General features: G+C 31.6%; 1 long non-coding RNA gene across 3 annotated transcripts in view; it reads right to left on the reverse strand.

The window, feature by feature from the left end:
• LOC146996999 (uncharacterized) overlaps positions 1 to 21353 on the reverse strand; it is a 32559-nt gene extending 11206 nt beyond the window's left edge. The window contains exons 1-5 of one of the 3 annotated variants that reach the window (XR_015041046.1): positions 20598 to 21336; positions 17083 to 17303; positions 13856 to 13965; positions 11921 to 12103; positions 1314 to 1465 (exon numbers count right to left, since the gene is read on the reverse strand). This is a non-coding gene — a long non-coding RNA (uncharacterized LOC146996999). Of the gene's footprint in view, positions 1 to 1313; positions 1466 to 11920; positions 12104 to 13855; positions 13966 to 17082; positions 17304 to 20597 lie in introns of all 3 variants that reach the window. The other 2 variants (XR_015041047.1, XR_015041045.1) reach the window with 2 other exon arrangements.
• Between the last annotated feature and the right edge of the window lie 3155 nt (positions 21354 to 24508).

Consider the following 24508-nt stretch of genomic DNA (forward strand, 5'->3'; position numbering starts at 1 on the left):
ATATGGCTACCAGAAGAACACAGATTAATAGAAACCTGTAATGTGTTCGTTGAAAAACTGAATTTGATGAAACTTTGATTTCTGTTCCAGGATGCAAATGGCATCCTGGAACAGAAATCAAAAACTAAGTTTAAAAGACTAGAGGAACCTGAGCTATTAGCAGAATCAGATGAAGAACAGGAAACTTCTATAGAAGAAATAAAGTTCTCAGATGACAAATTTACCCCGAAAGAAGAATCAGACTTAAACTGGCAAAGAAAAGCAGTTAAAAGGCCAGACGGAAGATGTACAGACATATATTATTATGTAGAGGGAACAGACACCCGTTTTAGATCCTATAATGATATTGAAATGTATTGTGAGGCAAGAAATATTAAATTTGAAAAAGATAAGTTTGATTTTAGTGGAAAAAACGAATACTCGGGGAAAGTTAATTTTGTAGAAAAGGAGACTAGCTCCGTGTCTGAAGAGGCAAATTCCGTAGAAATTGTTATATCACAAAATTTTAAAGAAGCACGAAAATCAGTAAATGCCGAAGAATGGGATAAGGCAATGAGAGAAGAAATTGAAACAATGAAGAAAAGAAAGGTTTGGGAATTAGTCGAAAAGCCAGAAAATAAAACTATGCTAGGAAACAAATGGTTCTATATGCTAAAAAGAAATGAAAAGAATCAAGTGGTTAGATACAAAGCACGTTCAGTAGCACAGGGATTCAGGCAGAAAAGAGGTGAAGATTTTTATGACGTTTACAGTCCTGTAGTAAATTTTTCAATCATAAGAATATTTTTCACTATACTGGTATGTTTATATATGGATGGACTAATTGTCAGTTAGATGTAAAGAATGCATATTTATATGCAAACCTAAATGAAAAATATATATGACCCAACCAGAGGGATTTATTGAAGAGGAAAATAAAGTGTGTTTATTACACAAGGCCATTTACAGTCTACATCAAAGCGGCCATGAATGGTTTTGTGAATTTGAAAGTACTTTAGAAAATCTACATTTTAAGAAAATACAATGGTGTAATTGTGTTTATAAAAGTTCAGATGTAACTCTCTTGTTATATGTAGATGATATTGTGAATTTTAGTAAAGATCAATATGGTATAAAGTAATTTCACAGCTGAGTAAGTTTTTTGATCTTAAAGTATTAGGCAAAACTGAAACGTTACTTAGAATTGAATTCTTAGAGAATGAGAATGGGGTTTTTATATATCAGCAAAAATATATCGAAGAAACTTTTGAAAAATTTAAACATTTTCAGATACCAATAGCTTTACTTCCCATAGCTAAAGGCACTATTCTTACCAAATTAGATTGTCCATCTACAAGTGCAGAAATTGCGGAAATGCATACATTACCCTTTAGAAATCTGTTGGGATGTTTAGTTCTTGTAGCTAACAGGACAAGGCCTGATATTACATATGCAGTGAATATCTTATCACAGTTTCAGGAGAATCCTGGAATTAGGCATTGGGAAGCATTGTTGAAATTGCTTGGTTATCTCAATAGTACTAAATTATATAAATTAAACTTATCGAAGATTAAACATCTAAATTTATATTGTTATTCAGATGCTGATTATGCAAGTAATAGGAATGACAACTTGTCCATGGGAGGATTTATATTATATTTAGATGAAGTACTGGTAATCTGGAAAACTGTTAAACAAAAAAGTGTAAGTTTATCAACCATGGAAGCGGGGTATATCGCCTTATCTGAAGCAGCGAAGGAATTAATGTGGACAAAAAATGTCTTACAAGATGAAATTTTAAAGTTTAATTTAAGAGAATATAAACTATTTTGTGATAACAAGTCTGCCATTGATTTTTCTAGATCGCCAAACTAAGCACAGAGACATAAAATATCACTTTATTAGAAGACTAGTAAATGATGGAGTGTCTGACCTTGAATTTATCACCAGTAAATTAAATACTGCTGACTTATTTACAAAAGCGGTGACTGCTGTTAATTTAAGGAAGTTTTGTTTAGATGTTTTCAGTGTTTAAAGACAATAAGTGCTTTCGTATAATAGAATTGAACTATGAACTTCTGTAATTCTGTGTAAGTTTTTTTTTTTTTTTTTTTTTTTTGTATTTGCATGAGGAAAACAGGGCCGTTTGTTGGCTTTAATTTTTCCTTATGCAAATTTTGATCGGAGGTCAATCGGTGGTAAGCTAACATGGTTGCTGCTGATTGGCCGATGACGTCAAGATCTGCGGGTTGGCCAAGTATTATATGTACGTCAGTATCGGCGAATGTGTGTTTTTATGAGTTAGCATAATGCTAGCTTTCTTTCACTCATATGATTTTAAATGTAAAGGCTACAGTGTTAGCTTATTTTAATTTACGGAATAAAGCATGAATTTATTTAGATTAGTCTTAGCTTTAAGGGAAGCAAAATATGCTTTACATTTATCGCCACTGCCAACACTATATATATAAAGAAGAATGTTTGTGTATTTGTTCGCAATTAACTCAGCTACTACTATAGCTATCGTCACTATTGTTCTACAATTCTTTTTGGGGTCCTGAGAAAGGTCGACATCCACTGCCTCCCCAAAAATAGCTAAAATCTGAGATATTAATTAATTCTGAAAACTCTAATATTCGACCTCATTTCTTCGAGTAGGAACAATCTCGCACGTTGGAGATAAAATTCTGCTTTCTTTCGAGAAGTGTTGTCACTGCTTGCTTTCAAATCGTAGAGTTTGTTAAAAAAAGTTTGTAAGTTTTACGATGAAATAAAAATAGCTTTGCTCAACATTAAATACATTTGCTACCTTTCAAATCGCAGTTTGTTAGTCAAAAATGGGTAAGCGTTACAATATATATATATAAAGAAGAATGTCTGTGTGTGTGTGTTTGTTTGTTCGCATTATTGACTTCTAATAAATTATGATAAACCTTTTGTCACATTTAATGGACTGAAATTGAATATAGGTGACATATTGGACGGAACTTGAGCTTTTACGTCCTTTTGATTAGAAAGACGAAAATCATTAAAAACTGTGTGCGATTGTTGCCAATATAATGGGAGAGAATTAGTTTATTTTTCTACAGAAATTTTTCTGTGGGTTCCATATCGCATCAGAGTGAAAAAGGTATGACTATCAATCGTTTTTTTGCATCGTTATTACAGAAGGATTACAGTGGTATCGTTCTCTCCGTTGTTAGATACATTATTCTAAATTTAACTTAACTGGCATCGGATACTTCCTCTAGTAAGTAAATAAATAAAAATGACTCATTTATAGTTTTGATCTCTAAAAGAACATGTATAATATGTAAAAAATGCTTTTTTCTCGAAAACTTCTTAGAATAGACTGCTGTTAGTAATTAAAAAGATGTAGAAAGGAAGACAAAATCTTCTCAAACCTCTTTGAGTCAAGCAGAATAAAATATTACGGTAGAATTAAAATATTCTCTCGAGAGGCAATATAAGTGGATAGCTATCTTGGTTAATTCTGATTGCTCTGGTTCATTAAGCCTAATTAGCAAATTCTGTGTTAGGTTTTTGACAAGTGAATGTCAAGCTACTAATTTCTTTTAAATAATGGCCTTCCTTTTTCTTTCCAAAACTCTCAGACATTGAGTTGGAGTTAGATATTTTTCTTAATTATTGGTCAAACAGTTGATTCGAAAAAGAAAACTGAACCAGGAGTTTAATTGCCATCTTGGGGCACGTGAGTGGAAAAGCGTTACTACTATTTTTTTTTTTTAAACTGAGGAGGAAGGGAAGTAAATATAAAAATTTAAAAATCTGAAAATTTTCAGATTTTGTATTACTCCCAAAAGGGCGTTTTTTAAAGTTTTTGTGTGTTACCATTATTTATTAAATATGTTCTTTGCACTTAAACCATAAAATTCAATTCAACGGCAATATCACCAAATATTTAAACGATCATATCTTTAGATTTCCAATACACAGTCCTGTGCACTGGAGATTAAAATGTTTTATTCGTACAGTGTTGCTATTGCTCTCTTTGAAATCGTCCAGTTTCTTAATCAAAAACTCATAAATGCTTTACAAAATATGAAATATATAAATAAAACAAATTCCAAATTTGGGCTTCCAGATCCCCATATAGGAATGGAAGACTACGTTATTCAAAATTGGATGTCTCTAGGTACCGTTGTTTTATCACAATGCCAGAAACATACATACATTTGTGCAGATTCATCATTATTTAATTTTTTTAAATATAATACAGGGCTCTAATATTTGGTGGCAACAATTTAAAAAGTGATTTGCCGTTTATAGTGAATCAACACAAAAATGCCAAAAACGAAATGAATGGCCCTTCTCGGTAAATTCCCGTTTGGGACAATAAAATGAAATAAAACTGAAAGTGTTCAGATTTTAAAGTCACACAAGAGAGTTTATTAAGATTTTCTAAACACTCGCTGAGTTCGCAGCTTATTAGTCTGCTCTTGAACTCACTTACATAATTTGTTTTGTTATACACATTGCTTTCTTCGCTTTTACTCCGTGTAAAATTCAATGGTAAAATGACAAAAGTATTATTTTACATTTAATGCAGCATATCTTTAGAATTTCCAATACAGTAACAAGTATTATTATGCAGTTTCACATTTTTTTCAGTCTTTAATCAGTTCATCATATTAGTATTCAGTTTTGATAGCAAGATGGCTTACAAAACATTTTTTTAACATTTTCTTATTAACATTGTGTTATATTGCTATGTGCTAACAATATTGTTAATTTTTTCTTATCTATTAAATATAAGGTTCTTCACACTTCACCACATAAAATTCAATACCAAAGGCAAAATCACTAAATATTTAAAAACAGCATACTTTTAAATTGGTGATACAATGGAAGAAGACGCCATGCATATTTTTATATTTGCTATACTACTTCTATAAAAACTAGTTATCATGAAAAGTTAGAGTCGAATTTGTTTATTAAAATTGAAAGATAAATAACTTCCACTTTTCTGAATGGCAACAGCTTCGCACGCTGGAGACAAAAATATTTAGTTTCAAAGTTTCGCCGTAGGTTCCGTGGTTTCAAATCAATGAGTTCGTTAATGAAAAATTTTAAATTTTAAATGAAAAGTTTTTTAAAATATGAAATAAATAATAAAACAAATTTGAAATTCAAAAAATCGGGCGTTCAGGTGCAAATATTTGCATGCAGGACTACGCTATTCAAAATTTGCAAAAACATATGCTAGTATGCAGCTTTTAAAAATGTTCGTTGTGACATTTTTCTGAAGTGTAAGCGGCGTAATTGGGAAGAAAGCAATGCTTAATAACAAAGCTTTAAAAATGGATAACTAGTAGCGAGTGCAAGAGTAGATTAATAGACTACAAGCTGAGAGAGAGCACAGAAAACCTTAGCAAATTCATTTAAGCGACCGTAAAAATATTAAACCTTACCGATTTTTTAATTTCTTCTAAATATATAAAACATTTTTACACAAGAAGTGCAATATAAAAATGTAAAAGGCAGGAACACAAGAAAACACAACCACGAAAATTACAAAGCACTTAAAACTTCCTCAGAAAATATGTGTTACGTACGACATGCTTGCAAAATTTGAAAGCTTTTAATATTCGCTTTTAATAAAGTGAAAACTTGATTGTGTTTGCATAGAACAGCTGAAATGCCATACGTTTCATTTTGAAATAACTATCGAAGAAAAACTGATCGCATTGAAGAAGGATTGGTTTCGAACAACAAACATCATTAACATTTCCTTTTTTCTTACCTAGTAGAAGCAGACTTCAGATAAGTCAATAATTTACTGTAGAAACCAAGAAACTATCATGTTAAGCAATTTTATGCTAAATATTTAAAATATTACATTAATACCTCGAGCGCAGAGATCGCGGTAATAAAAATTGAGCCATTGTGCAAATAAAATCTGTGATTCTGTTTCTGAAAACTTGTGTATATTTGTAAAATCAAAAACAATAACAATACAAAAAATAATAAGGCAAGAACCTAGTAAACCATTTTTCATATTCTAATTATTAAGTTATTTATGTGCCATAATTTTTATTACATTTATGTGGTATGCTGTACATTATAGAGAAGAATATAAGGGGTTTGCAGAAGAAAACCATACTTTTAAAAGCAGTTGTACAAGTAACAAGTAAAAGGTCATTCTTTCATGAAATACATGGTCAAGACAACAACAATAAGTAAAAGCTGGAAAGCCTTTTAATATTAAAACATATTTTTATTTTTACTTATTACGTGCTCTGCCTTTAGGCATTACACGGAAAGGAAGGAATGCCCTGTGGAGGTCATTTTAAGGGAAACTGGCTCGTATCCGCCTTATGCATGGGGAAAACCACGAAAACGACCGGGCAGCTAGCCCGTTTGCTGGGAATCAAACTCCGAAATGAATTACCAGAGTTCAGTGGCTTTTACTGCTCGGCTGCTGGTGGGCCTCTGAACATACTAAGAAGGGTTTTTATGAATTTCAAGAAGAGTTATTCTAGTCTTTTTTTATTCAAGAGAAAATTACTCAAATTCTTTCTATGAATATTTCATGAATCACTCGAATATTTAACTTTTTTAATCAATAACTGGATCTAAATTTTAAAAGTTTAAATAAAACACATCTCCCTATTCGAATGAAACTAAGAAATATTTATCATAATTTAAATTCTCTCGAAAATTAATAAAGTCTTAAATTTCACTGAGTGGTTAATCTAATATAAATGTACTATGCCAAAACAATTAATTGACTAAACAAATTAATGTATCATTTAGGAAATGCCTTTTTCATGAAATAAGCTTTTATTTGACATTAAAGCACTTTAAATTTATTTTTAAATCTAATGAGAATATCTTATTTAATTTAAAAAAGGCTCAATAAATATTATTTCCGTTTTCAAAGCTGTACCAATACTCCTTTTGACTATTTAATTCCTGATCTTATTTTTAAAAATTATTTGCTATTACAAATGAATTTCTTATGATGTATTTTTCTTTCTAAATATTTCAAATGAAATTTTATACATTATGTGAAAAAGCATTTTTTTTTTTTTTTTTTTTTTTTTTTTAATCAATGGATTTCTTCAAAAGCCCATAAATTGCATTTAAATGTGCTCGTGAAACTCTTGTATACTGTAAAATTTATTTTGGTTAGCTTTAATTATCTCATTCATTAATTAAAGGGAAATGCAAATTATTAATCTACTTGGTTCTATACATTTACAAATGTACACAGTTGTATATTAAGAATTTAATTTCTTAATAATAGAAAAAGTGTTAAAAATTAATATTTAATAATAATGGCACCTGGTGTCAAAACCTGAAGTATTCCTACAGAAAAAATTTCAGTCAAATGTAAATTGCTTGTCATTTGCTATATGAGATTTTTACGTAGTAAATAATAAATTGCAATTTATTAAACAGAATGATATAATGATTTGTAATTGTGATTACAAATAATAATCATGCAATTATGATTAGAAATCATTAAATAATCCATAAATAAATGGAAATCATTAAATCATGCATAATTAAATGTATTAATAAAATATGTATTTTAATGATTATTTAATAATAAAATGTAATTTATATTAAAGAGCATTATTTCAGTAAACAGGATTTTGACTTAAATGTTCACAAACTTCCCTTAGAAAAGGCTTTACTTATAAAATTACCCAGAAAAGCTACCTTATCTGAGAAGATTTTCAATAAATCTCTATCGATTTTGAGGGCGATCAGGCACAGTCCCTCATCTTCAGGAGTAAAACATTTTTGCGAACATCTCGCTATCTTAAAAATAGCTATATAAGTCTAAACTGCGTCCTTCAAATTAATCATGCGATCTTACATAACACTTAATGTAGATGCCTCTTGCGAAATCAAAAAGATTGTAAATCAATAGCAATAATAATAAATAATTGTAAATCGAAACTTTTTCTAATTCAAACTAAAACTTTTGACTCCCTTCCTTCTTCCCCTGAATCCTTCTCGCTTTCATCCTAGCAAGACGCTGCTGCAATCATCTAGACTCGCTTCTATTGCCATTGTATCATGTATTGATTAGTGCTCCTAATCCCTGCTGATGAAAAGTCAATATGGCTGCTCTCTGTGTTATTTTCCCAACAGCAGTGGGATCAACAAGATTAATATTATCTCCTGCTTTCCAAAGTATGAAAAATGAGCTCTTGAATAATTTGACCAAGGACTCTTTTTATTGCTAGATTTTACTCAGATAAATACTACAAATGGAGGATGCAGAAATCAGTACTCCCAATAATCATAACTCATAGCAGCTGAAAGGAAACTGAATGTTACCTGCTATTATTTTTGTGAGTCAAACAAACTTCGGATGGCAGTCATGGGTACAAAAGTCCACCTGTGGTTTCAAGGTCTATGCTAGAGTGTTGCACTGGCATGTAAATATTGTCATTTCAGTCTCTCTCCAACTGTTAATTGATGAGAAATCTTGAACATGCATTGTGCAAAGCAGGAGTTGAACATCCTGTGTATAAAGAATATGTAGGGCAATGTGAGGAACATTGGTTTGCCCATTGTTCTATTGAAAGGAGAGGGGACAGAAGCCCTGAATATATTCATAGCCATGGGCATTAAAACCTCAGTAATATGATAGTGACTGGTAAGAGTACCAGATATACACACTACAGGTGAACAGGATGTGCATCCAGTGCACCTCATACTGTTGCTGGGCCAGCATAATGATGAAAAATGCAAGCTTCGAATATGCATTCTCCACACGTGGATATGACTATCATAACATTCTAAAAGAAAAGTGAGACTTATTAGAAAAGGTGACATCACACTTTTCATGAACCTGTGTTTGGTGCTGAACACACCATCAAAGGCATTGATTCCTGTGTCAGAGTGTGAAAGTAATGCTCACTTTACAAATAATCTACAGTGCTTCAGATGCCATTGAGCCATACTTGATGTTAAGCGATATATCCAGTTTCCTATAAAAAATTCCTAACAGTCATGTGGGCAAGATATCTGTCATTTGGCGCAATAGAGAGAGAAGACCAATGAGATTCTCAGGCCAATCTCTGTGGTTCTCCTGGAGTTATTAACTGCAAAGTCTAGCAAAAATCATTAGACCAAAATGATTAGCAGTTGGGATACACAGTAATTCACAATACTGAGTCCCCTTGCAACTGAATTCTGAGACATGTTAGTATGAATTGCTTCTTGTCTTATGAGACATTACATAACCCCCAACCTTCAAAATAACAAGTAAACATAATATATGGATGAAAAACTGGCATTTTAGTCTGCCTTTTTAAATTACTTTGTAGTGTTATTTACTCTTTCATATAATGTACACATGCTGTGGAATACTGAACATTTGCATATCCCAGCATGTTCTACTTTTTATGCAAATTTCAGATTTGATGTGTGATTCTGTCATGGTGTAATGATTCAAATGGCCAACAGCTACAAATAACAGTTCATTACATATAAATTTTACAACCTTGGTAAGCATTTCCAGATAAAAAATCTTCATCTGAAGAAAATACAAATTGCTGTTCCTCGAGCAGTGTTTTTTTCAGTGCCTTTTGATATTAGACAATGATCAAACTATTGAATACACTGAAAACAATACACTCAATACAAAAGCTCTGAAAAGGACTCAGTAGTGAATGGCATTAATTGATTGCAAAAGATGCTTCTTGACCCAGTTAAAGCAACACCTCTAACAGTTTAGAAACTCAACAAATTAAAAACAGCTTAGGAAATTATTTAGGACATTACTACTTAAATAATTATTTAACTCATAATTATTAATTTAATGCAATTCTAATTCTAGAAAAGACTGGTCCAAATTCTAGAACCAAGTGCTTTTGTTAGATCAAATTGAGTCGATTTTATGTCAATTTTTGGCAATGACTCCCCAAGTCTCTGGGCTCATTCCAATGAAGGCCAGGAAAACACTAAAATTATCATAAAAGGCACAAGGATTTTTATGTGCTGTAAGTTTTAGAAATTATATTAAGAAGTGGAATATTCCACAGATACATCTTACACTTATTGTTTTGGGCAGTATGCTAATATCCCATGTTACGATTGCCCTGTTTGTTAGTGATAAAGAATGAAAAAAAAAAATGTGCTAAGTTTAAAGCTTATTTTAAAATAAGTTTCATTTCTCAGCTTGATGTGTAATTAATTTAGCCACTGTTATGGATTTAAGCACCCAGCAAGTATCTGACCTTTGGAGGGTAAGAAAAAGTTTATTTTGAATGTAGTAGTTGATTAAAATTGGCAAAATTGATTCATAGCTGTAATCAGAAAGAAAATAAATATTGGAAATCAAAGGAAAAAACTTGTTTTCCTATTTGGGTAAGAAAATGTTCAACACATTGCAGAAAAATGTGTGTAGCTACTAAACACATTTTCCTGATAAATGAGCAAGAGCAAAAAATTACTTCTTTGTGTTTATTACTATGTGATTTTATGAATTAAGAAATGTGAAATATTATTAAATTAGTTCAAACACTACTTTCTACCCTAAATCTGGTTTACTACTTTTAAAGATAATATTTATTACTTTTCAATCCTCTTCAGCTCCAATATGTGTCTCCTACTAACAAGAAATTAGCCACCCCTTTTTACTGCATTGTCTTCTTCATATAAATGCAATTTTATATACTAATTCCAGCTATTACATTATAAAGAATTTAGTCTACGGAAAAGTCACTTCATGTTGTCATTATGCTGCCAGAGTATAACTTTGAAATTTTAAATGAAAAAACTGAGAATGCAAATGTCCTTTTAAAACAAATGCTAACAAAATGCAAAAAAGAAAACTCTATTATAATACAGAAATAAAAAAAACTGCAAGTAACTTCTTTTCTTGATATTTTCTGTCACATTGCAAATACTAAGTAAATCTTTCATTTTCTAAAGTATTAATCCTAGAAATGATTTCCAGTTACAGAAGTTTTTAAAACAAGATAGAGAAAGTTATTGAAATAAATTCAATTATGTATATCAAAGAAGTCTATAAATATAAAATCAAATATTGTATATGGTATCGGTAGCACAAAAATATTCATTATGGCATCCAAGTAAAATATTCATTATGCCTAATCATGTATATATGCATGTATGTAGGTGGGTACCTATATATTTATTTAAACACATAAATATGGCTGACAAATTCACAAAAATATTCAAGAATGAATTTTCTGACTTAGATACCATTTCAATGCTTAAATTTTCAAACAAATTTAGGGAGCATTTAAAAGACAAAAATGCTTGTTCGGCAATTAATGGTTCTATATTATAAAATGGTATCATATGTTATGAAATTTGTAGCTTGCCCACTGAATTCTTACATCACATAGAATTCAATAGTAGATTCACATTTAGAATTCTCAATAGTGTGTTAAATGTTGCCATAAATTTTCCTACTTTCTATTGTCATTTCTGAATTCATCATATCAATGCATAGCTTTCTTAACAAAATGACCTGCACAACTATCTTTGTCTTTTTAACTTTATTATTAAGCATCCCTTTCTTTGCACTTACCCCACACAAAATTCAATAGCAAAATCACAAAATTTTTAAAAACAGCATATCATTAGGATTCCTGATGTAGTATTAAGTGTTGCCAAAATATTTTTTTAAATTCCCTACATCATTTCTTTCAAAATAATACATAACAATAACATTTAGAGGCAGTATCCTTTTATTTGAAAAGTAATGTAAACATAAAAGTGGTGCGGAGAAAAATGAGAAGCGAGCACATCTGGCGATAGTAAAAAATTAAAAATAGAAACATCTACATAAACCTACCATCCCAGAGTTCAGTTTTTACTATAAAAATAACCATTTCTCTCATAAAATGAGTCAATGGTTAATAATTTAACTTAAATGGGCAACACAATACCTAACAGAACTTAAAAATACACTCAATTTTCTCACCTCAGAGTATGGCCCAAACCACCAGTTTGTAGGATCAAGTTCCTTGCTCTCAAATCATCCAATAACTCAAATGCATTGATTTCAGAACCATCAATAGAAATGTCATCATCTAATGCATGCATCTTCAAAGAAACCTGATGGTTGCCACCAACGACTTCCAGTTGATGCCATTCTCAGGAAGAACTATAGGATAAACATGAGCATGAGAATAATTCAGTTCATGTAGTAGATGCGATAGTATGCCTGAGAAATGAGCAAAATAATTGAAAATTTTAAAAAATTAATAAAAAGTGATATAACTAAATATTACTGAAATAGTGAAACCATTTTAATGCATTAAAAATATTTTTTTTGTGCGTATGTGTGTATTTATAAATATTTATGGGGCAAGAAAATAAAAATTCAGCACTAGAAATTGATGGATGATTGTCAATCAAATGGTAACTTTAATGTACATTTTAAATTGCAACAATGTATTGTTCAGTTAATGAAGCAAAAAGAACTTGAATGATTCTTCTTTTTAGTGGCAACCAAATTGCTGATAAAAAATCTGAAATTTTAACAACTGTTTCTATGCAGTGGTTTTATTGTTATATATAAATACCAGCATTTAGTTACTTTCTTCAAGTGTCTTCTCATAACAATGAAGCAGGAAATGAAATAAGAACTGGATAATAACAAAAGCCTTCATATGCAGAAAAGGTTTCATTCACCTTTTTTGTATATTATATGCACAATGAAGTGCATATGCATATCTACACAATGCTATTCATCCCTAAAGATAAATATCATTATGCAGATATTCTGGTACTGCTGCCTCATTTTGAACATGTGAAGATATTCCCATAGGATATGCACAAGTGTAAGTTTAGCATCTTGAAGCAATTGCTAAAAATCCTGTGATCATGATCTTTGTAGTCTCAGCCATAATCATGTGTAGCCAATAACACTAAACCTTAGTTCAGGTGATCACCTAACTACATGAGCAATCCAGACAGGACGCCTCATTTAGTTGACTCTTTACACCTGATTAGATAAATTGTGACTACTTATTTCTTTGTACAGACTTCAGAAGCCAAAGAATTGTGATAGTACCACATCCAACAGCATGCCACTGTATCAGCATCTGCCTTCTATGAGTTGTAGAACACAATGACTGGTTCATTGATGAATGGAAGCAAGTGGCATGCAGGTATGAGTCTTGATTCCAAATGCATTAAGCTGACTTTAAGGTTAGAAATACGGTACTATTCTTATGAAGCCAAACTTCCAATGTACCAGTCTGAAAATGGACAAGGTCATGATGATTGTGATGATTCAGTGATGGTTCGAGACAGCTTCCTTGACAATGTTTGGGATCTTTGCTATTTGAACCAACAAGTATGTGAAACTGCTCAAAAGTCACATTTCTTATCACTTTTCTGCTATCTGGATGAAAATAGAGTGTTCCAAAAAGACAATTTCTCTCCTGAGGAGCATTTTACAGAATTCTCTTTTCTGAAATGGCCACCAAGAACCCAAACTTATTAAATGATTTGGTATATCTTGAAGGAAGAGGTGTGATCCAATCATCCAACATCACAGTGTTCTTAATTTAATCATGGGAAATCCTAGATGTTTGGCACGGCTTACCCCTGAAACATTTCTGCTGACTTTTTGAAAGTAAGCCTCAGCATGTGATAGACATTGTCAGGGTTAACAGAGAAATAACTTATTACTAATCAAGTATCCGTAATACAGTGACACTTCAGCAGACATCTTATGATTACGTGAATACTATGTATAATATTTTAATAATTATAAATGCATTACTTAATAATTTCTTTAAAGTAAAGGAAGAATGGCATTATGTAAAAATAATGGAATAACTCAAAAACATTTTCAAGCATTTAAATAATATCTCATGTAATATTCAATTTGATAAAACATATTTACCTCCATTTGTAAAAAATTGTAAGTATGCACTGTGGTTCCTACTAGAAGTTGCACCAATGCATGCCAGATTGTCTCCATATCTTCCAATTCGTACAATAAATCTGATGAATCTAAAAAAAAAAAAAAAAAAAAAAAAAAAAAACATTAAACATATTTTATTACAAATGAAATAGATTTTATGTTCTTATGCAAGATCATAAAAAAGGTAATGCAGTATTCAGAATGATGATGTCCACTTTCAGTCAGTGGAAGTTGAGCTGAAAAGGAAAATAAATTACTTTTAGCCAAAAATTGTCTCCCACGTAAAGAAACAGGTGCAAGTAACCAAATACTTAGCAACTTTGGCCTGGACTTGGCAGTTTTCCTCTTCTCCAAGTTATCCATATGAACAACTTTACCTGAATGTCTGCTTTTCTCAGTTTTTTGCTCATTTGGTCAAAAACTGTTAAATTTGGCATATTAATGGACAGTAATTCTTTCTTTGATAGAACAGTCAAAAATCTCTAAAATACAATTCATATGAATTTGATCATGTTTAGAATAAATTTTAGTTTATAATTAAAATTAAAGAAATACGTCTTAAGTTTGGCTATAGTACTTCAAGCAAGAAATTATCCAACAATGATGAGATACATTTATATGAATTTGAGATAGATTAACTGTATCACTTGTCAAATTGTTGTCACCAAATATTAGCATCCTATATTATTTTTAAAGAAATTAAATAAAGAAGGATCTACATGAATTTATGCATGTTTCTTGCATTGTGAAAAAACTACCGTAGAGCAATCAAATATTGAATAATGCAGTCCTCCACCCAAACATGCGCATCTGGAAGTCCAAAATTTGAATTTGTTTTATTATCTATTTCATGTTTTACAAAAATTTAATATATTTTTGCTTAAGAGACTCAATGATTTCAAACCAAGCAGTGGCAACATCGTACGAGTTTGGTGTTTGGCTGCTTTTAAATATCTTGCGATTTTGCTGTCAAATTGAATTTAATGTGGTAAAACTGAATACTGATATAGAGCTGATATAATAAACTGAGAAAAGACTGAAAAAAATTGAAAAATTGCAGAATGTATTCCTAATATATGTCTTTTATACTGTCTCAACAGTTAAAGCCCATTCTAAAAACAATTTGCTCAAAGTCCAGAAATGAATTTTCTGGTCTTTTATTAATATTTCAACAATTTAATGTATTTTATGCATTTTGAAATTATAATATGCATAAATATACTATGAAAAACGAAGTTGATGATATGTATAAATAAGCACCATAGCATGATATTTGAATTATACATTTAACTTAGTTATATATTTAATTATACAAATTAAACTACTGCTTATTATAAAGAAAACTATATTTAAGGAGGCAAAGAGTTGCATGTGGCTGTTCAGTTTACTGGAGGAAATTTTGATGAATTATAAAATTTCTGACCACACCCCAAATTATGACAAAAACTTAACAGTGCTTTGTATTTTCAGTTTGTTTGTTTAATAGTTTTTATGGGGAAGCACAATATTCTTAAAGTGAAGATGCCTTAATGGAAGACCTTTTAAGGGAAACTGTCTCCCACTCACATTACACAAGGAGAAAAGTAAGAAAATGCCCATGTAGCTAGTTAATTTGGGAGCATCGCATTTTCTGAACTGACGAAAATTTTAACAAACTGAAGTGAAATTTCAGAAACATTTCCCTTGCAAAATGTGTAAAAGAAAAATTAATCTTATCCCTTAGACAGATTTTTTAGTAACTTTGCTACTCAGTCATTTGAGCAGCTTTCTCATTTTATTGGAATGTTTGTATAATTAATCAAACATTTTATTTTGTGTTATATTCATATTTTACATATTTTTCATTTAAAATTTCATATACTTTTCGCTTTTCCCATGAAAAATGAGTTCAAATCAAAATTCCAAATTGTCTCACATGTTGAACTCACAATATGATCTCACAAGCTTTTGAGATTATGTTTTAATACTATTTATAATGTCTTTAAAGCTTTAACTATTCTAATTAATGCTGATTGCAATTTATGTATCTAACACAGAAATATCAAATATGAGATTAAACTACAAAGTCAGAATGTAGCCATTTGCCATGTATGTTATGCTTGCTGTTTCATTTCATTTTAAAATAATAATTTAGAGGTATATGCATCAGTGAAATTTTTTTTATAATTTATCCTATGAAATTTAATTTAATTAAATAACTGCAAATTAAAATGAAAGTACTGTCTTCCAGGAATAGAATTTGAATTTACTGTTGTCTACTCATTTTTTAAAATAGTATGTTGAAGACAGAAATCTCAAGGTAGCTGAATAAACTAATTACTTTTAAAACTTATTAAGGAAGAGAGTTATTTATAAATCCATGCATTTTAACTTTCTTTAAGTTAATTTGTCTAGATTCTTTTTAAATCAAAATTATATAGAATAACATGTTTAATTTTTCCTCTTCAAGTAAGAACGCGAGTAAAATGCAAATAGAAGAAAACACAAATAGCCTGCTCTGTAGAGGCTAAAAGTTAGTGCTGTTAATTAATATGCAAAATTTGGCAAATAGTTGCCAAATATAAGCCAGTTGAAGACATGCAACTTAAGCAAAAGTTAACACCCAAGTAAGACAGGTAGAGATGCAAGATATTTTCTCAATGGAAAGGTATTATTTACTTGCAACCTGCCTCATTTCCCTTTCTGTGTGTGGGGGGAGGGGGAGAAATTTCTGCTCTGAGTATACTAATTTCCCTTTCGGCTAATCTTCCACTGACTGAAAAGACACCAAATCATTCAAAATATCTCACCAATGTTCAGAAAAAATATGTTTTCTGTAATATGCAGAAACCGGTTTATTTGATTATGACAAAGCATGTCTATGTGCATATATCCCAAAACTAAAGAAACAATTAGAAATAAAATTAATCAGTCCATTTTATAAAAAGAGCCATAAAGAAAAATTGTTACTTAGTGTTCGGTGTCTGAAAGAGTATTGCTTGGCAGCATTGTTTTACGCCAAGCAGAGTTTGGCTTTAGTGTAACCCTAAAGTTATTTCGTTTTTGCCTTATTAGTATGTATGATTTTTGACTTGATGTGGGAGCATATGGTTGTTCGCTTTTAACTAAGTTACATAGGTAACTATAAGCACATGCGTGTGCTAGTATTCAATAATGTTGCTTTTGTTAAAATAAATTTGTTATTGTTAATATTACAGTCCACTTACTGAAGTTAAGTTTCATTAAATAAGTTGGAGCTATCTTCGGCAGGAACAGCATCTCATAAATCTAAATCAACTGCCTCCAGAATTCTTGGGCCTGGACCACAGAAAACAACAGCAGTATCTTCCACAAGAACAGAACACAGCTATGCTATTCTTCCACCTACTACATAATTGCAATATGTTGGATCAAGACTTGCTTCATGGAAACTTTCTTTTAGAAATGTCTAAAATAAAAGAAATAAGAATAATAAATATTTCCACCTTAAATATACAATGAAAGACACAGTATTAATAAACATTAATTCCCTTTTGTATACTAAATTTTTTGATGAAGCAAGTTCTAATCAGATTCAGCAAAGCCACACAAATATTTCCACAAAAATAATTATTATGTTACTATTATTTGCAGGTAAACAGCCTCAAATATTTAAATAAAGCATACAACTAAGAGGTCCATGATGAGTAAACCAGATGTAATTATGAGGGTAGTGTGCGAGTTCATAATAAATTTACGTATAATAATTTTTATCAGTTTTTATTTATTTACGGTGTCAATTACGATTTTAAAATAACTGTGTTTGTCTTATTGAATAAAATTCAGGTACACAAATAAATGATTACGACAATGCATTCAAGGATTATCCAGTCCTCGAGGCTTCCTTTTATTTAGCACTTTTATTTAGCACTATTTATTTAGCTTAAATTAAACTCATTCATGTTTGCAACATACAGAGAGAAGTACATGAGGAAAGCAATGAAAATATTCACACAGATAATATTTGAACTGAAATAGAATGAACTGCCAATGTACAATTACTTTATCCACTTGATTTATGACACATAAATAAATTTGTGTTAACAGTTGAATATTCATCCAGAAAGTTGTATTTGTCAGCAATTTTCAAATGTATTTTATTTTTATTGCACGCAAACATTTGGTCATGAACCTCAGTAGTAATTTCTGCTTAATTAATTTATTGCGTTCATACATATACTGAATTACAAAAGCCCTAATATAATATATTTAAAAGAAACAGTAGACTACATATATAGTTGCTAATTTGTGATGCAATGAAACTTGTTAATAAATGATACCTAAATAAATTTAAAATAAAAAAAATTCTCATTGATGATGACTAGAAGCTTCAGTCAATTTAACAGTACAATTTTGTTCCTACAATCATAATTCTAGACATGGCAAAAGAAAAACTCTGGCACTTAGGAATTTTTATGATGAATGGCTTTCAAAATAGCTTTGTTTATTTATTTAGATTTATTTGCCAATGTATGCAGTAAAAGACTATAGATAGGCGAATGAATCTAATAAGGATGCATTTTCTTATATTTAGTAACAAACAAAATACACAAGTTTTTTTTCAATACCTGACAAAATGTAGGCAAAAGCTATTCCATAGTGATTTAAAAAATTGACTGGACAGCTATAGCTACGAAGCATGGACAGTATAGCAACATTTAAAAAAGTTTTCTGAAGTCAATTAACTTCTGTCCCTTTAAAAGTAATCCTCTTCTACATTCATATGTCATTCTAGCATTAGAATCATGCCTAGAATGCCTATGCCAAAAATTATTTAGCCAAAAATTTCATGCTACACAAGAACGTAAATTTAACCAGTTATGATTTAGAAATTTACACTTCTCCTTTTCATTTCCCTATCAGAATGCAAACTAGTTCGAGAAAACTTGAGGATTACAGATTTTAAGACAAAGCCTGTTTCTGCTTCTCGAGGCCACATTTACTAGATTTCACTATCTCAGTAATTTATTATTATATCTATCTCACTATCTCAGATAAGATCACAATCCAAAGTCTCTGGCTTTGGATTGTGACTGCTGACATTTAAATTGTTATGCTGGTGAGAAGTTTGAGCCAACTTCCCATTAAATGAATTGTGCAATATTTGATTACAGGATTAGTTTTAATTTGAATTTGAATGTGACTTTTAAGATAGCTTGCGACAAGTCATTGTTTGACTTTGTTAAACATGAGATGTGCAGTTCAAGGATCTGATTTAATAAAAAGGTTATATTTTAACCATCAGAAGTCTTTGTCAGTCAGCCAAGCAATAATTCACTTCAAGTCCATTAGGAGTTTGAATATTAGTTTATGCTGCGAAAGAGCATCAAACTCTATACACTGAAGAGAGATTTTTTTCATTCCTACCTTCAAAAAGCTAATACAGCAAGCTACTGTGTATTGTGTAGGTTGTATTTTGTGCAACAAAAAGCAAGGAAAAGGTGGGAGCATGAAACCAATGAAAATGTACCTTTAAGCACACTTCATGAAGATTTTATAGGACCGTTACTATAAACAAACAAGAATTGACCCCTGTAGACGCTTTTATAAAGTTTGTCTAGCTGTATCAGTAAAGCTGACATCAGCCCAAGATTCATCTTTGGAGATCCTTTTAGAATAATTACAAACAGAGATACGGCTTTCACCTCAAAGAACTGCCCAGATGATTACTGTGCAAAAGATAAAAACCCAGTACATATTCTAAACTACAGGCATTCTGTGAGGAAATGGTCAAGCAGAAAGTATCCATTCAACTTTCATTCTAATTCTAGTCTTAGCCAAATTGTCTACTGAAGATCCAATAAAATGACACAAGTATGTTGCAGATGCCCAATGCATGTTAAACAGCCCTAACTGCAGAAGCACTAGGAGATCAGCATTCTGTCAGCAGATCTGTCAGCAAAATATATTTTATTAAAGCAAGCAATTCATACAGCAGCAGAATATTACAAAGACTACTTTTTAAGGATACATGTGCCCTCCCCCTCTTTTATTCTATGGCTTCTGGAGCCAAACCTCATGCAGACATAAGGAAGAAACAGAAATAAGTGATTATCATTTACAAGAAAATTGTTTCTAACAGCTTATTATTTTTTTCAATTCAGTGTGACCATAACATTAGAAATGTAAAATTATAAAGAGACATAGAAAGGTGAATGCATTTCAGATTTATGATGCCATCTAAACCAATAGTAGAAAAAAAAATAATGAAAATATATCTTATAAAAAATTAAACACACATGAAACAAAAAAACCTATGAAAAAATTACTTTTATTCACCCATTAAAATGTTTCATTAAAACTGCTAATGACATGATGTTTGGTTCAGAAAAGCATCAGTTGAATCAAAATTTTCTTCTAACAGATTAGCACGATCTGCAGCACTGCTTATGATGGTGTTGTCAATTGCCCAACATACCTTAAAAGTTCTTCTACCACTTACAGATTCTTGATACCAATGAATACAAATATCAGTTGATTTTGCAGAGGCAGGTAAACCCAGTATATGTATTGTTATTTAAACTGCAGGTTAAAATATGAAATAAAATTATGTAGAATAATTACTTCAAATTATTATTAAAACTCTATCTTTTTCATCTTTATACAGTTTCAAGGAATAAACATAACTTCAGGAATAGACCATCCTTAGATATACGAAATACTAATAAAAAAACAAATATTTTAGAAAATCAAAGTTTCTTACATTCAAATATTATTTTAGCTACAGTAGCTGAGAACAATGGGGTGCCCATTTGTTCCAAACTAACTGGAGCAGATTTATCTTGAATAATGCTGTTGTGAATATTTGTAAACATCTGAATCCTTTCTGATTACACTTTTTGTTTTTCTGCATTCTTGTGGTGTTCTATTCATTTATTGTTTTTAGGCTGATAATTTTGGGGTTTACTTGATTTCATCATTCATTTCCTTTATTCCTTGGCAGCAATTTTTGCTACCCATTTGGGAATGAGAACTTGTCAACTTGGTGCTTTTATGGGAGATTTGCAAAAACACATTTTCAAAGCCAGGGTTCGTACACATTTCTGCACATGGAAATTAAGTACTTTTAAAGACTTTTAAGGACCATTAATGAAAAAAAATTAAGGACCTATGAACAAATGGGAACTGAATAAATTCAATTAAAAATATTATCTATGCCTGAACTTCACTTTTGTAACACCATCCTAAAAATAATATATAGATCCGTAAGTAGGATGCATTATTATTAAGCATAGCTTAATTAACATTATAATTAATAAGTGTGACAATAAAATTAACTTTATGGAATTTATCAAGTAGCATTAAATATTTTACACTTATAATAATTGGACATATTTGAAAGAAGATAAGTGGCATTTTATTTATGTTTTACAAATAGTTAGCTTTATGTTTATTATTATTATTAATGTTTCATTTTGTAACATACTCACTCAGTCTAGAGATTTAATAAATAGTAAACAGATTTTATGTCAAGGGGCATAGGTTAAAATGAAATCATAATCAGCATGATTCATAACAAAAGACTGGTTGTTGTCACCATTGCCTAGAAAGAGACCTGCTGATCAAAACAAACCTGAGAGGCCTGATGTAGGCACGGTTGGCAGGTTCTGAAAGTTAGCTGGGCTCCGTCTGACGCAGTTACTGTCATAATTTCATGTAGAGTTTCAGGGGTTGAGACTCAGATAATATACTTTAAGGTTCTAATAAGCCAATAAAGCATCAGAGGTGATAAGTTATTTTTCAGTATTTTAAGTGTCACTAGATGCGAAGAATAAGTTTTACATAAGTTTTTACATTTTTGTGTTTTATGTTGTGATCACATTAAGGGTTAATGAAAGGCAATAACTCGCTTTAATATGCAGAGATAATTTTTAAAGGTAAGCAGTTAGTTATAAGTAATTAAATTAGGTATTAGATAACCTCAGTCATTATGGATTTACATGGTCACTATTAAATTTTATTTATTTTTTAACAATATTTGTTAAAAAAGGCGCTAGTAAAATCACAATCTAATGAAATTTCACAGTTTAAAATACCTATAATTTGTAGGGTTTATATTTATTTTAACTAACATTTATTTTAAGTTTAAACTATCTTTCCTGTCAAGCCTTGCTTTCCCCTGGAACTGCCAATGCCAGAATATGTAAATTTTAGTAGAATGCGCAAGGATTCAAATTATCAGCGGAAGTATTATGATTTAAATAGAAAGGAAACGAGTTCGGTGTGTGATATTCTTACTTCACGAGCGCGGAGGTAGTTAGCGAGAAATTGAAGAACCCTGCGTTTCGGCATATGTGCTTGGCGGGAAGTAGTGTTAATCGTTCAAGTGAGCTTCAAGTCTGCTGAATTAGCAGCGGTATTGAAACGCGGTGAGTTAGTTATTTTTAGAGAGCCTCGTAGTTAGAGTCTTGTCTTTAGTTTCTTTTCAGGTTATTATTTTTATTTGACCACCGAGTTGGCACAGTCCGTGAGCGTCAAGAGCACGCAATTGTAATTTATTACGTTGAATAAAAAGGGACTTAAACCCTTCACAAGACTCTGTCTTTTATCCAGTTTTCACAGTCACCCCTTGGTTGCGTGCAAGTTGGAGGCGCGCAACGCTACATTGGCGCCCGAACACTTATCGAACTGAAATGGCCGAAAATTGGATGGAAGCCGCTGGACAACACCAAGAAATGACAAACCAGTTGGAAGGATTTGGATACCTGGTCCAGACTTTGAGAGCGTCAATCAAGCCAAACGTCCATTTCGATGGAAAAAATTCGGTGGCGGTATTTCTAGAAGGTCTAGAAAACCACTTTCAGCTCGACCCTGTTCCTGAAAGACAAAAAGTTGCCATCGCCACATCAGCAGTAAGAGGACAGGCCGCGCTATGGTGGAAAAATATAGGCAAATTTTTATTAGGGGTATTTGGAAGCCAGACATATACATTTGAAAATTTCAAAAAATCGTTAGTAAAGGCCTTCCCCATAGTGAAAGATCGCGCACGGCTGGAAACCGAACTATATAGTTTCTATCAACGGGATATAGCAGAATTGACGGACTTTATTCTACGAAAAATCAAGCTAACGGATATGCTGTATGGAAAGAAACCCAATGCGGAGATTATTGAAATAATATTACCAAGATTGTTACCCGCTGTTCAAGACTACTTTGAAATTAGAAACCCAAGCACATTACAGGAACTCTTCGAATTGGCGGTGAAGTTTCAAAATCGCAGAATAGCGGAAAAAGCGAGAGGGGAAACATATTCTCAAAGTACCCGAAGGAAATCTTCAAATGAGGAAACCAGAAATGGATATCACTCTTATGGGGGAAAGAGCTATCAAGCTAACTCATCGAAACTCGAAGGTCAAGGCCCAAAAAGAAAATTTGAAAATAAACATCCGCGTACCCAGAAGGCACAGATTGAAAGGAAAGCTTTAAACGAGTAGAGGGGCCTGTGAAAGGGAGGGTCCAGACCCCGGAAGTTTTAAAAAAACCCTCAAACAGACATTTAAATACGGTCATCGTAAAAAACTCACAGCTACCAATTATACAAGTCCTGGTTGGCGATGTACCAGTAGAAGCCCTCATCGATACAGGAGCAGAAGGAAATTTTATGAGTGAAAATTTCTTCAAAAAGAATTTTTATAGGGTACGATTATTTAAAACCAAAAATACGGAAATTATAGCGGCGCAAGGAAAAACATGTCACTGCATCGGGAAATTATCATTAAACTTACAGGTAAAAGAGGAAAGTCTCAAAGTATTAATTTTTGTAGTGAAAGATCTGCAAAACTCTCTTATTTTAGGTATGGAGTTTTTAAGGGCCGCGAGGGCCAAATTAAATTTTCAAGATAGTTCCGTGGTGTTGGAGATGGACCAGAGGGTGGTGGAACCTGTGGAGACACCGCAAGTGGACCTTAGCCATCTGAATGACCATGAAAGGAAAGCAATACAGCAAGTGGTGAGTAATTTTTCTCATTTGTTTTCAGAAAAACCAGGAAACTGCCAAATAGTCACACACAAGATTGAATTAAATGCCGAAAAACCTTGTAGGACTAAACCTTATCGGTATGACAAACAAAAAGACGTAATCATCGAAGAACATATTCAGGAGATGTTAAAGAATAAAATAATAACGTCCATAAATAGTGAGTACACGAGTCCAGTTGTACTATGTAGGAAAAAGAACGAGTTTCCTCCTTCGGATAAAAGGGCTTGGAGGTTTGCTATTGATTACAGAAAACTAAATAGTATTACCAAATTTCCAGTTTACCCTTTGCCGGTTATAGACGAGATCATTAGACAGATCAAATCGACAAGATATTTGTCTACTTTGGACTTAACGTCTGGCTACTATAAAATAGCTATGAGACTCGAAGATATACATAAAACCGCGTTTATAACAAAATCGGGCACTTATGCATTTTTACGCATGCCTTTTGGGTTGTGTGGGGCCCCATCAACGTTCCAGAGAGCTATGGACATTGTTCTAAAGCCTGTCCTAGGAAAATCAACTTTAATTTATCTAGATGATATAATTATAACGAGTAGTACGTTGGAATAACACATTAATGTTCTAGAACAAGTTTTTAAATTATTAAAAGAGGCCGGTCTTACAATTAACGC

Source organism: Stegodyphus dumicola, chromosome 5 (assembly GCF_044657685.1).
Source record: "Stegodyphus dumicola isolate Sdum_Otavi_A_Nest chromosome 5, ASM4465768v1".
NCBI classification, from domain to species: domain Eukaryota; kingdom Metazoa; phylum Arthropoda; class Arachnida; order Araneae; family Eresidae; genus Stegodyphus; species Stegodyphus dumicola.